Genomic DNA, 15,641 nt, shown 5'->3' on the forward strand with positions numbered 1-15,641 from the left:
AAGGAAGCAAAAAGAGCGGAAATGTGGCTTCTGGTAATGGGGAGGGGGCGGGGAGGTAGATATTTCCGTGGAAGCCGAAAATTTGGAATCGCTTCAGCGAGAAAACTGGCGCGCAAAGTGTCATCAGACACGGTCCCTTATTCAGAACTGTGTATGATATGTTAACATCACAAACGATTTAGATAGCTTAACCCGTGTGTGTTGAGTTTGAACGTCAAAAATTTTGGTTCGAATTTCCCTAGTTAGAGTGGTCATCCACGTCATTGCATAATTTGGGTAAACAAAGGAGACTAACTTCTTAATCAAGCAAGTTCAGCAATTAAACATAGCTAGCTGACCTAAACATTACTCTAACAAATTAAAGATCGGCGCTCTTAATTAAACAAAACGAAGAGTACTACTACGGCTGGTGCTCGTCGATCTCCGCCGCCGCCTCCATGTCCAGCTCGCGCCCAACGGTCTCCTGGGGAAGGGGCTCCATGGCACCAATTGCACCATACTCGGTAAGCATATCGCCATCCGCGTCCACCATATCTTTGGCATAGGCCGCCACGGATGGGCATGGGCGGCCGCAATCTAGGCTCTGGCGGGCTCCATCGTGGCAAGGTATGCCATGCAGGAACGGACGACTGCTCGAACTCTCTCGGCGATTGCCAGCTCTTCGGCCATGGGTTGCCGACCGTTGTCGGATAAGCGTTGTTTGATTTGTGCGGTGACCGCCAGGAGCTGGGCATGGACGGCCTCGACATGGTAGTGGGCGGCCTCCATCAGGGCTAAGGCTGCCGCTGCGGAACGGACAACTGTTGTGCCGCTCTTGCTAGTGGCTATCCCCGAGGCAGATGCTGCTGCCGCCGCCTCAGAAGCAACAGCGGCCGTTTGGGCTGCCTTGGCCGCCTGGACACAGATTGCGGTCGCCCTCACGAAGCTTATTAGCACGCGCCTGGCGGCTGCGGCCGCGCTCTCGCCGGAGTGGGCCGCCAAAGTTGCCCTCACGACGTGGGTCCACGTCCCCATCTTTCACCGGCGATGAATGAACAGTGAAATGATATTTGGGGAGTGAGCTAGTGTGCTTGACACGGCGGCTGTGGACTGTAGCCGACGCACCTTCTCGTGTAAGCCATAGGCATACTATATGCCGACGGTGCTCCAAGATATTTTGTGCTGCATCTCACACAGTTGGTGATAATAAACAGTGTGTGATCTACTTGATTTATCATCTTGATTTCAATTACGTAATGTGGTCACAGCTACAAAGGATGGTGTTTGAATTGTTAGAACTTTTATCTGCAGTGAACATGCAACTATAGGTGTGTCGTCAAAAAAATGGAATTATTCAGGGTTCCTTTGGACGTTTTTATACATTAACTTGGTTTTGTAGGCATTGCAGGTGCACATTCTCCAGTCCATATAAACTGGTTGAAAAATCAAATATATGTCCTTGGTTGCATGCTTAGGTCCCATGCAAGAAATGGGAATGAATTTCAAACACCCTGCCACCGTCACTCGGCCGCAAACATTCAGATACCTGGTTTCTAAATTCTAGTAAATCCAAAACTCGTCTGAAATTCATGAAACTTGGCATGCTATCATGGAGTGGCATCAACATGCCGTGGTAAAATTTTTGTCCCATTTGGGGCAGGTTTGGGTATAAGCTTCTCACAAACCTTAGCTTCTCACAACAAGCGTGATGGTTTCGGTAGGGAACGTGCCACCTTTGGGGATGAAACGACATCCGTTGCCTCTTGTTGCTTTCAAAAAATTTTGAGTGTCAACATAGAACAACAGGAGTGTTGTGTTCAATTTTGGAATTTTTCAAGGTTCGTTTGGACATTTTTATACGTTAACTGGGTTTCCCACGCATTTTATGCGCATAATTAAAATTTGAACTACATGCACATTCTCCAGTGCATATAAACTGGTTGAAAAATCACATATGTGTCCTTGGTTGCATGCTTAGGTCCCATGCAAGAAATGGGAATGAATTTCGAACACCCTGCCACCACCACTCGGCCGCAAATATTGAGATACATGGCTTTTAAATTCTAGTAAATCCAAAACTCGTCTGAAATTCATGAAACTTGGCATGCTATCATGGAGCAGCATCAACATGCCATGGTAAATTTTTTGTCCCATTTGGGGCAGGTTTGGGTATAAGCTTCTCACAAACCATAGCTTCTCACAACAAGCGTGATGGTTTCGGTAGGGAACGTGCCACCTTTGGGGACGAAACGATATTCGTTGCCTCTTATTGCTTTCAAAAAAATTCGAGTGTCAACTTAGAACAACAGGAGTGTTGTGTTCAATTTGGGAATTTTTCGGGGTTCGTTTGGACATTTTTATACATTAACTGGGTTTCCCACGCATTATATGCGCATAATTCAAATTTGAACTACATGCACATTCTCCAGTGCATACAAACTGGTTGAAAAACCAAATATGTGCCCTTGGTTCCATGCTTAGGTCCCATGCAAGAAATGAGAATAAATTTCAAACACCTTGCCACCGCCACTCGGCCGCAAACATTGAGATACATGGCTTTTAAATTCTAGTAATTCCAAAACTCGTCTGAAATTCATGAAACTTGGCATGCTATCATGGAGCGGCATCAACATGTCGTGGTAAAAATTTCGTCCCATTTGGGGCAGGTTTGGTTATAAGCTTCTCACAAACCTTAGCTTCTCACAACAAGCGTGATGGTTTCGGTAGGGAACGTGCCACCTTTGGGGACGAAACGATATCCGTTGCCTCTTATTGCTTTCAAAAAATTTCGAGTGTCAACATTGAACAACAGGAGTGTTGTGTTCAATTTTGGCATTTTTCAGGGTTTCGTTTGGACATTTTTATACATTAATTGGGTTTCTCACACATTTTATGCGCATAATTCAAATTTGAACTACATGCACATTCTCCAGTGCATATAAACTAGTTGAAAAATCAAATATGTGTCCTTGGTTGCATGCTTAGGTCCCATGCAAGAAATGGGTATGAATTTCAAACACCCTACCACCGCCACTCGGCCGCAAACATTGAGATACATGGCTTTTAAATTCTAGTAAATCCAAAAATCGTCTGAAATTCATGAAACTTGGATGCTATCATGGAGCAGCATCAACATGCCCTGGTAAATGTTTTGTCCCATTTGGGGCAGGTTTGGGTATAAGCTTCTCACAAACCATAGCTTCTCACAACAAGCGTGTTGGTTTCGGTAGGGAACGTGCCACCTTTGGGGACGAAATGATATCCGTTGCCTCTTATTGCTTTCAAAAAAATTCGAGTGTCAACATAGAACAACAGGAGTGTTGTGTTCAATTTTGGAATTTTTCGGGGTTCGTTTGGACATTTTTATACATTAACTGGGTTTCCCACGCATTTTATGTGCATAATTCAAATTTGAACTACATGCACATTCTCCAGTGCATATAAACTGGTTGAAAAATCAAATATGTGTCCTTGGTTGCATGCTTAGGTCTGATGCAAGAAATGGGAATGAATTTCAAACACCCTGCCACCGCCACTCTGCCACAAACATTGAGATACATGGCTTTTAAATTCTACTAAATCCAAAACTCGTCTGAAATTCATGAAACTTGGCATGCTATCATGGAGCGGCATCAACATGCCGTGGTAAAAATTTATCCCATTTGGGGCAGGTTTGGGTATAAGCTTCTCACAAACCTTAGCTTCTCACAACAAGCGTGATGGTTTCGGTAGGGGACGTGCCACCTTTGGGGACGAAAAGATATCCGTTGCCTCTTATTGCTTTCAAAAAAATTCGAGTGCCAACATAGAACAATAGGAGTGTTGTGTTCAATTTTGGAATTTTTCGAGGCTGAAGAATCTGAAGAAGCTGATGCTTTCCTTTTCTTCACTGTTGCATGCTCTGCAGACTTGGTCTTCTTCACATCTGATGCAGATGGAAGAATATGAGTTGGAGTAGGCGTAGGAGGAGCAGAGGAATGTGGTTGATTTTCTTCTGGCACAACTGATGCAGTTGCCCTGACCTCTTCATTTTCTTCAGGCGCACCACTAGTGGATGCCCTGGCAATTTCATCAGCGGCTGGAATGCAGTCATTAGCCCTGGAACTCACATTTTCTTCAGCAGCCTGAAAATCATCAGCGGTGCTGGCATGTTCTTCAGTTGGCTGAGCAGATGCTTCAGTCTGAGGAATTTCTTGTTGCGATGGGGCTGCAACATTGGAGGTGAACTTCTCAGTCAGTTTAACAAACCTGACCTTGGCTCCTTGCCAATCAGCATAGTAAGCATTGAAATCATCGCTGAGGACTTTGATTTCAGACTGGATCTTCACAAGATCATCAGTTGTCATAGAGACAACGTTGTTCTTCAGGAATTTCTCCTTCCTGTACTGCGCTTTCTTGATCTGCCTGGCCTTCTCAAATTTCCATTTCTCTTCTTGGATGAAGGCAGTCAGCATATGATTTTGGCCAGGAGTCAGCTTGAAATCAGGCATAGGAGTGTTTGGGTCCTTGTGCCAGAGATCAATGTAATCGAGGATCAACTTTGGATCCAAAAGCAGAGGCACAGTTGTGCCCTTGGCTCTAGCGGCCCTGACTTGCCTATCTCTAATGATTTCAGCAAGTTCTTCATCATCGGCTTCGTCTTCTTCAGACAGCACTTGGAAGGCGACCTGCTTCTTGTGAGGACTTGGGCGAGAACCTCGTCCAGCAGTGGTCTTTGTCTTCAGCAGAGAGGGTCCTGCTGAAGAATTTGGTGCGGCTGAGGAACTAGCTGAAGCTCCAGAGGCAATAGAGATGCCTGTAGTCCTTTGGCACGTGGCAAGATGCACAGGTGCTGAAGATTTTGTCGGAGCAGCTGAGGACTTATGCGGAGGAGCTGAGGATTTTGGAAGAGCAGGAGCAGCATGAGGAATTGGCCGTGAGCGCATTGCTGAGGAACTTGGTCTTGAGGGCATTGAAGGTGAAGCACTTGGCTTACGCGCAGGCTTCTTTGACATGGATTTCTTCGGCTTGACAGAGGCCTCAGCGGCAGCAGCAGCAGCAGAGTCTTCATTGAATTTCCTCACTGCTTCTCTGGCTTGTCTAGCCAGCTTGGCGTAGCGCTTGGCCCATTCATCAGGATAGTCCTCACTGCGCTTGAGGCTGGTGGGATCCGCTTCTAGGCCAGGTGCCAACGGAGGTCTTGGGCATGGAGGATTGAGTGCGAATTTCTTCATATACTTGGGAGTAACATATCTGTACTCCCTCCATTCCCTTGCCCATCTCCTCTCTATCTTCTGAATGCGCACCTTACGCTGATTTTTATCTTCCTAGGGGGTGTGCAGTACCCAGCATAGATGTCCTCAGGGGTTTCAAATGCAGTGTTGACCTCAGGCCTCTTTCCTCCTTTCTGTGGCTTCTTTCCATCAACCATTTTCTTCAGGTGAGGAATTTGAACAATTGAATTCTCTGAAGAAGTATGCAACTTTTCTTCGAGGAACGCTGCAAATGAGTTAAGTTGATGAGAACCTAGTGATTCAGCAGCGGACATGAGTACCTGTGAACAGAGTATAGTTGCGAGGAATTTGGAGAGGTCATATGCGTTCTCAGAAGGTTTTTCAAAAAGAACAAGTTTGAGGAATTTGACCAAATGAGTCTTGAAGAATTTCACTAAGCGTTCTTTGTCTTAGGTTCCAGAGTTGTATAGATCGAAGATCCACACAATTGAGGAATCTTGAAGAAAAATTATTGCTTAGAGAAACGAATCAAGAACAGATGACATGTGAGGTGTTTAGTGTGTGAAGAATTTGAAGAATAAACACCTTTGAAGATTTTGTAGAAATCATTTGAATCAAAGAGGGCAGTAAAAGTAACTTTTAATTACCCTGAACGAAGATCACGACGAACTGGGATGTGGAGATGTGAAGTTCGTTAGTGCAGATATTCCACGCCCTAACTTGGCGGAGGAAGACAACTACGGCGGCGGTGGAGTGAAGATTTTCGCGGCCGGCGCGAGTACGGCGGCGACGAGGTCGAGGCAGTGAAGCTCTTCCTCACCGGCGACGATGAAGTAGCGGCGACGCTAGGGTTTGAGAAGCTCGAGCTGGAGAGAGGTCGAGCGGAGTAAAGGAAGTGAGGAAGGGGAGAGGGGGTATTTATAGCAACGGTGAAAAAATGTCCGCCCAAAGATTTTGGACGAACGTGCCCCTGACCCTTCTCATTCGCTTGACATGTGTCACCCACGTACTGAGAAGTGGAGATCGTGTTAGATCATGGGTGAATAGATAAGTATTTCATGGGATGCGGAATGGTTTGAGCGGCAAAGCCGAAAATTTGGATAAGATAAGTTTTAACGTTCCGTTCGCAAATTCTTCAGCTGACAAGGACACAGTGAAGATTTTGAACGAGTTTCAAATAGAACGCACATGAAGAATTTGTGAATAGATTGGGTTGAGTATAGCATAGAGGGGGAAGGGTCCGATCACATGCACTTAGCAGAAAAACCAACTTGAAGAATTAGCCATAAGTGAATGCTGTAGAGGACATAAACTCATATACTATATATATATATATATATATATATATATATATATATATATATATATATATATATATATATATATATATATATATAGCCAATGAAGAAAAATGACGGAGAAGGTGAAGACGATGCAAAGTTGAAGAACATGAACAACTGAGGAATTTCAAAAACTGAGGAAAAACTCAAATTGAAGATTTTCAACTTTTGTGGTGGCGTGACCCACCGTATAAGAATGATGATTTCAGACACCGCGTACAATTATCGTAGGGCTCTGAGAATCAAATTCTTCATTAATTTCTTCACACTTAGAGTGTTATTCTTCATTGATTGAAGAAAAACGTTTCTTCATGTGTTGCATATCCAAGTCATCAATTTTGCATAAGTGTTAGGATGAGTGTCCTTTTCAAAGAACATTCGAAGATTCTTGGATATTTAGCTCACACCACAAATTGCTAAATCTCTTCTCATCCAAGGGCTTTGTGAAGATATCGGCTAGCTGTTCTTTAGTCTTCACATGCTCAATAGAAATGTCGCCCTTCAACACATGATCGCGAAGAAAATGATGACGAATCTGAATGTGCCTTGTCTTCGGTGCTGAACTGGGTTGTGAGCAATCTTGATGGCACTCTCATTGTCACAGAAGCGAGGCACATTCTTCACGTTGACTCCGTAGTCCTTGAGAGTTTGCTTCATCCATAGCAATTGAGCACAGCAAGAACCAGCAGCAATGTACTCAGCTTCAGCAGTAGACAGTGATACGTAGTTCTGTTTCTTCGAGGACCAACAGACCAAAGATCGTCCGAGGAAATGACATGTACCAGATGTTGACTTGCGGTCCACACGATCACCAGCATAGTTAGAGTCAGAATATCCAATGAGATCAAAAGCCGAGCCCTTGGGGTACCACAATCCAAGTGTTGGTGTGTGAGCTAGATATCGAAGAATATGCTTCACAGCCTTGTGATGTGATTCCTTCGGTGTAGCTTGAAATCGGGCACACATGGAAACACTAAGCATAATATCTGGCCTAGATGCACATAAATACAATAAAGAACCAATCATGGAGCGGTATACCTTTTGATCAAAGTCAATACCATTTTCATCAGTGCACAGATGGCCATTTGTGGGCATCGGAATTTTGACGCCTTTGCAATCTTGCATGCCGAATTTCCTCAGTACATCCTTGAGGTATTTCTCCTGAGATATGAATATGCCATTGCGCTCTTGACGAATTTGAAAACCTAAGAAGAATTTCAATTCTCCCATCATAGACATTTGATATTCTTCACTCATCATATAGGCAAATTCATCACTATAACGTTGGTCAGTACAGCCAAAGATAATATCATCAACATATATTTGGCACACAAACAATTCATCATCATAAGATTTAGTGAAAAGAGTAGGGTCGAGTGAACCGGGTTTGAAGCCTTTCTTCATGAGGAATTCCTTCAAAGTATCATACCACGCCCGAGGGGCCTGCTTGAAGCCATAGAGGGCCTTATTGAGTCTGGAGACTTTGTCAGGATGCTTTGGATCTTTGAAACCTGGGGGTTGAGCAACATATACTTCTTCCTCAAGCTTACCATTGAGGAATGCACTTTTCACATCCATTTGATATAAAGTGATATCATGATGGTTAGCATAAGCAAGTAATATGCGAATATCTTCAAGTCTAGCAACAAGTGCAAAAGTTTCATCGAAATCAATTCCTTCAACCTGTGTGTAGCCTTGAGCTACAAGTCGTGCCTTATTCCTCACCACAAGGCCATTTTCATCTTGCTTGTTGCACTAGATCCACTTTGTGCCAATGATATTGTGCTTGCGAGGATCTGGACATTTAACCAGTTCCCAAACGTTGTTGAGCTCAAATTGATGTAATTCTTCTTGCATGGCCTGAATCCACTCAGGCTCCAGAAATGCTTCATCTACCTTAGTGGGCTCTGTGATAGAGAAAAAAGTATAGTGCCCACAAAAGTTAGATAAATGTGAAGCTTTTGAGCGTGTGAGAGGACCTGGTGCTTCAATGTCATCGATGATCTTTTCAACTTGCACTTATTTTGCAACGCGAGGATGAGCTGGTTGTCGTCGAGGAATTTGATCAGCATTTTCTTCAGCACCATTTTCTTCAGCATTTTCTTCAGGTGCATTAGCTCAACGTTCTTCACGTTCTGCAATGAATTCTTCAGCAGATTCTTTGGTAGGAATGACATCCTCAGTAGCCTTAAACTTGATAGTTTCCTCAGGTGCTGGTTCATCTATCACAGAGGGTAGGTGCTCTCTTTGCGAGCCATTAGTTTCATCGAACCGCACATCTACAGTTTCAACAACCTTGTGAAGAACATTGTTGAAGACTCTGTAGGTGTGCGAGTCCTTTCCGTAACCAAGCATAAAACCTTCATGTGCTTTCGGTGCAAATTTAGCATTGTGATGAGGATCTCTAATCCAACATTTAGCACCGAAGACTTTGAAATAACTCACATTGGGTTTCTTGTCAGTGAGGAGTTCATAGGCAGTCTTCTTGAAAAATTTGTGAAGATATACCCTGTTGATGATGTGGCACGCAGTATAAATTGCCTCAATCCAGAAGTGACGAGGCGTCTTGTACTCATCAAGCATAGTGCGAGCCATCTCAACAAGAGTTCTGTTCTTGCGCTCCACGACGCCATTTTAGCCTTGGTCATCTTTCCAGCTTCACAAGCTCCGCATAAGTGATCCTTGAGGAATTTGACATTTTCAATGCCAATGACATGCTTCTTCTTCGCAAGCGTGTGCAAATTCCTCATGCTTGCATGACCAAGTCGTCGATGCCATAGCCAGCCTTCTGAAGCTTTTGCAAGTAGGCACACGGCTGGTTGTGGTCCTGTAGAGAAATCAACAATATACAAGTCTCCTCTCCTAAAGCCTTCAAAGACTTTGGATATGTCAGCTTCCATAACCACAACACAACGATACTTGCCAAAGACAAAAACCATATCAAGGTCACAAAGCATTGAGACAGACATGAGGTTGTATCCTAAGGACTCGACAAGCATGACTTTGTCCATGTGTCAATCCTTTGTGATCGCAACCTTACCTAGACCCAATACCTGACTTTTCCCTTTGTCAGCAAAGATGATATACTTCAGATGCAATGGTGATAAGGGAGCATCCATCAATAGATTCTTGTCACCAGTCATGTGATTTGTACATCCACTATCGAGGACCCACTCAGTGGCTTTGGGTTGATCATCCTGCAGATGAATTAGTGCAACTTACAAACTTCATATACTTCATCAGTGAAGAATATGACATCACAATTCATCAGACCAATTTCATCAAGCAATGCAACAGTTAAAGCAATATGAGGACGTGAGAAATGAAAGTTCATTTCTTCATAATTAGCCTGCGTCCTTTCAGGCACTTTTCAGGTCTCCAGCAAATTCTTCAGACGTTTGAGCACGTCTGGAGACCTGACCCTGCATAAAAGATTAGTTCTTTTTCTTCACCACCCACATCTGAAGGGGTGGCAAAGAGTTCATCACTCTGCGAGCTCCATACGAGAAAGGTGGCATAGAAGCCAATCCATTTCGTTTCACATAAGAGGAGTTAGGGTAAGCATATGAATAAGAAGAGAAATTCTTCGAGGACTTATGAACATAATGATTAGAATAATAATGCTCATATTCATAGCCCTTAGCTCTTCCCTGCGAAACAGAGTTGTTAGCACGATGATGTTCATATGAGGACTTTGATCCTTTTGAGGAATATGATCCATGTGAGGAATTTGGTCCGTATGAGGACTTGGATCCATATGAAGAATTTGGTCCATATGAAGAATTTGATCTGGGGTTCCTATTCTTCACAAGTGGTGTCATGAGGACATTCACCTGAAGACTTTCAAGGCACCTTTTGGGAACCTAGATTTTCTTCATAGGAGAACCGTTCCTGCAGTTAGTGCCAACATATCTAGCAAATACTTCACCATTCTGATTTTTAAACAGTTTATAGTTGGAGTCAAATGACTCATCAGAAGAATGAGAAGATTCACATGTAAATCTAGATAAATTAGATGGATCAACTGGAGGTCCCTTTGCAGCAACCCATGAGGTTTTGGGGTACTGCTCAGGCTTCCAATATGTACCATCAGCATTGAGTTTCCTCTCAAAGGCAATACCCTCTTTCCTAGGGTTCCTATTGAGGATCTTCTTTTTAAGCACATCACAAAGAGCCTGATGCCCTTTGAGGCTTTTGTACATGCCTATCATGTACAATTCCTTCAGCCCTGCATCATCAGTGATACTAGCAATGTCCTCAGATGAGGAATTAGTGATAGCAGAGACAGTTGAAGAATTTGTAGCATTAGAAGCATTTGAACATTCAGGTGAAGAATTAGCAGATTCACGTTCAATGCATTTCAAACATGGAGGAACAAATTCTTCCTGAGAAGCGCCGATGTGTTGAGCAAGTAATGAATCGCGCTCCTTCTGAAGATCTTCATAATTCACTCTTAGCTTCCCAAGATCTTGCTTTCTTTGAAGAAATTCATAAGAAAGCTTCTCATGATAAGATAAGAGAGTGTTATGATGACTTTGAAGGTTGTCAAACTTAGACTGAAGTCTCTGAAGATTTTCAGTCAAGGTTTTAGTGCGATCCATTTCTTCACCCAACATATCATCACTCTTGTCTAGCATGTTTTGAACCTTTTCCAAGGCCTTTTGTTGTTAGTGGCAATACAAACAAGCTTGGTATAGCTAGGTCCAAAATCATCATCAGATTCATCATCACTAGACTCGGATGAGGAACATTCGGTTACCTTAGCACCTTTTGCCATGAGGCATGGTGCAGAAGATGATGGTTCAGGTTCGAAAGTCATCGTTTTGAGTGATTCCTTGAAATCCTCAAACCAGGATCATGACAAGTTCGACGACCTTCATAGACGTCAGAGATTCGGTCCCAGATAAGCTTCGCATTGCAAAGATGCATAATGCGCCTGAATTCATCTCTGGATAGGCAGGAACAGATGATATCCTTTGCCATGATGTCAAGTCGAGTGTACTTGCGAATATCATCAGTGTCTGCCATCTTGCATAGATCGGTAAGACCAATCTCAGTGACGGTCCACAGCTCGCTGTTCATTGCCATGAGGCGTTTCCTCATCATGGCCTTCCACTTGGGATAATCATGACCGTCAAAGATGGGGCATGTCACTTTCTTCATACCTGCGGTCGACATAACTAAAACTCCAGGTGGTTAAACCAAAATCACACAGAACAATAGGCGATTTTTATTAATTCTTCACTGAGGAATTTGCCGGTGAGGAAATTCCTTAATGAAGAACTACTAGCAGCGGAATAAGTACTCAGAAGTAAACATAACAGAATACAAGCATGGTCATCATGATGAAATGAAGACAGGCACAGAGTACAAAAAGCGTAAACACAGGATAGCACGGGATGAAGACAAACAGACTGAAGAAATTGAACTGAGGAAATTGAGAAAGTCTTTAGTCAAAGTCTTCAAACACAGATATGAACAAGTGCACAACAGAGTTATGAGGAAATGAATGAGTTGAGGAAATAGAACCAGTAAGCTCGGTGAAGACAATGATTTGGTAGACCAGTTCCAACTGCTATCTCAGTTGTACATCTGGTTGGAGCGGCTAGGTATTTAAACCTGAGGACACATAGTCCCGGACACCCAGTCCTGAACACACAGTCCAGGACACCTAGTCCTCACCGTATTCTACTTGAACTAAGGTCACACAGATCGCGTCCATCACTCGTGGTAAGTCTTCAGGTGACTTCCGAACCTTCAGAAACTCGGTCAGTCGGCGATCCACAATTCCTCTTGGATGCTCTAGACCATGACGCCTAACCGTTTGGAAGAAGCACAGTCTTCAAAGGTAACAAGCGTCGGATCCATGCAGGATCAATCCCTTCAGTGATGCTCAATCACTTTGGGTTTGTAGGTGTTTGGGTTTGGGTTTTCCTCACTTGATGATTTTCGCTCAAAGTCCTCAGAGGATGGGATGCTCTCAAATGACAAATGTCAGTTTCTCTCGGAGCAGCCAACCAGCTAGTGGTTGTAGGGGGTGGCTATATATAGCCTAGGGAGCAGCCCGGCATGATAAGACATAAATGCCCTTCAATGATATGACCGTTAGGTGGGTAGATATTTTGGGACAGCTGGTGCATAGCACAGCAACAGTCGGAAATTTGCCTATCAAATTCCTCAGGGCTATCATGTTCCTCACTGTGTAGGCAATCCGCACTGGCGAATTCCTAACTCCTCAGTCAGAACAAATTCCTCAGAGACCAGAAGAACTTCGTCTCTGTCACTGAAGAATATGACTGAAATGTATGAGATTTCCAATGGCTTCACTCGATGGGATTGGTAGGTGTAGGATTTTGAGTTGAGCATCACATGGACATTTTTCCTTAGAATTTCCTCGACCCCCTTTAACAGTACGGTGTTTCCTATGACTCAAGAAAGAGAAAATGTAACTACGAAAACGAAAGTCTTCACGCTTTAGTTTCCTCAAATGAATACCAAGTCTTCAAGGTCACACCAATTTCTTCACTTTCAAAGTCTTCAGAAATCCAAAGTCTTCAGTCGAAGAACTTCATTTTTAGGGGTCGACTTTCTCTGTAAATATCAAACTCCTCATAGACTTATAGACCTGGGTACACTCATAAACACATTAGTCCCTTAACCTATAAGTCTTCAATACACCAAAATCACTAAGGGGCACTAGATGCACTTACAAAAGATGTCCAAGATAGTGTATTTCCATGTGAATCTTCTCTTCCATTATAAATTTTTTCATGAATTGCAACATTGACCAATGCTATGTTTGTCAACTTTCAACAAATTTTACCACTTGTACTTTTCCTTATGTGATGTCATTACTTACCATCAGGTTAGCATATGATCTTTTTCATTATTTTCTTTTTTTTATTGCAACATAAAAGTAAAGAAACAAAACTCAACTAAACTTTATTATATAACTTGCATTCGATTACATAAATAGATAGATCACAAAACTAACTCTTGAAAATAGATCAGGCTAAAGGCAATAAAAGTGGTGGTGATACGATACCGGGGCATCTCACCCAATCTTGGCAAAAGCCAAGGGGAGTGCCCATACCCGTTACTCAAGTCTCCTTTGGTGGGGAAGATGGTGATGGTGGTGGTGATGAGGTAGTAGCGAGCTTATCCTCCGACTTCCAGTGCAGCGGCTCACCATCGAAAGTGGATGCATGAGTCTCCCAAGTCCTGCAACCGATAGCTAAACTCATACCTTTAAATCTTGCCTCATATTCAAAGACTTGATTTTGGAGATCATAGACTTGGCTTTGCCGAAAATTGATTTGCTCGTTGAGGGTGAAGACGATGTCCTTCATGGACCGGCCATTCACCATGTGATAATGGGTGAATTCTGTGATCATGGAGTGATTGGCACCGAGTCCACGCTCGACCATCCCCTGGCACTTGAAGATGTCTTGTTCCACCGCCTCGAGCCTGGCCTCCACGCTCCCCATCCTCTTGGGCCCCTGAACATCCTAGATGTGGAGCACCCCCTCACACATCTCAATGGCTTGAGGGTGCTCATCACCTCCAACAAGTACGGGTTGATGACCTTCTCGAAGAACTTGTCATTGGAGGAGCTTGGTGGAGCCATGGCGATCTACATTTGACTGAAAACAGCAAGAAACAAGAACAGAGGATTTCTCCATGATACGGTGGTCAATATGTTCGGGGGGTATATAAAGAATTTTTTATCTTGGGAAACAAGGAAACGGAAGGAAAACAGAGTCGGGAAGGTTCCCAAGGGGGCCACAACCCACCAGGGCGCACCAGGAAGGGCAGGCGTTGTCGGATTTCGGGCTCCGCAGACCCTTGAGAGGTTTGAACTCTAGGGTGCATGCGAAGAACTCAACCTCCCCAGTCTACCTACTCACCAATCCCACGGCCTAGCTCAACGAACAGGGAGGAGATGGGACACAGCAGTTTACCCAGGTTCGGACCACCTTGCGGTGTAAAACCCTACTCCTTCTTTGTGGTGGATTGGCCTCGATGGGCTGAGGATGAACTAGTACAGTGGAAGAACGACCTCAGGAGGTGTGTTCTTGAGCTGGTGTGGGAGAGGATGATCTGAATGATCCTTCCCCTTCTATGGTGGTGGCTAGGTCCTATTTATAGTGACCTTGGTCCTCTTCCCAAATGAAGGCGGGAAGGGATCCCACAACGGCCAAATTCGAAGGGAGACAACTAGTACATCTTATCCTGATTAAAGTAGTCTTCGCCTTCAAAGCCTCTGGTTGTGACGCCATGGTGGGCTCGGCAATGACCTTCGTCCTGCCGTCCTGGCGGTCTTGGTCTTGTTGCACGGGAATGAAAACCTTTGGTTGATTCCTCGGGACTCTACGCCTGTGCTTGTCTGCTTTGCACCAAAGAGGAAACTGCTGTCCTGCGCCCGCTGGCGCTCGCCTGGCTTTGGGCGTCATGGCTCACATCATCCGAACCTCGCGAGGTGAGGCTTGCATAGGAATCTCTATTCCTCAGGAGCCAGCCTGAGGAGGCCGCTCCTTCTGTAGGTCTTGGTGTCATCTGCCTCACGAGGCCTGGCCCCTCGCGAGGGTCATGAGTTGTTGACGCCGAAGATGGGTCGTACCAGGCCGTCGATGGAGCCACGCCGTGGGCCGCAGGCAGGCAAGTCTGGGTACCACCGTTCCCAGAACGCGGACAGGCGCGCCCTGGTGTATCGTGCCCACCTCGGTTTTCTTCCTCGTTGTTTCTTATTTTCCTAATGTTTCTAATATTCCAAAACTGAAAGAAAATATTTTTGCGGATTTTTCGGAGTCCCTTTACTTACCGTATCACGTACCTCCTCTTTTTTAGTGTTCTGGAGTGTTCTGGAAGGTTTCTTTTATGTGTTCCTCCGGTGTCATGGTTTGGATAATACTGGTTTCAACATTAATAGGCGTACCTGAGATATAGTGTTTAATTCTTTGCCCATTGACCACCTTCGGATTGATGCCTTTGGAATTATTGATCTTAATGGCTCCAGAACGATAAACCTCTTTGTTAATATGAGTTCCTTCCCATTTGGAAAGAAGCTTTCCTGCAAAAAATCTAAAATGAGAATTTTACAAAAGAACAT

The sequence above is a fragment of the Triticum aestivum genome, chromosome 2D (assembly GCF_018294505.1).
Source record: "Triticum aestivum cultivar Chinese Spring chromosome 2D, IWGSC CS RefSeq v2.1, whole genome shotgun sequence".
Taxonomy (NCBI): Eukaryota; Viridiplantae; Streptophyta; class Magnoliopsida; order Poales; family Poaceae; genus Triticum; species Triticum aestivum.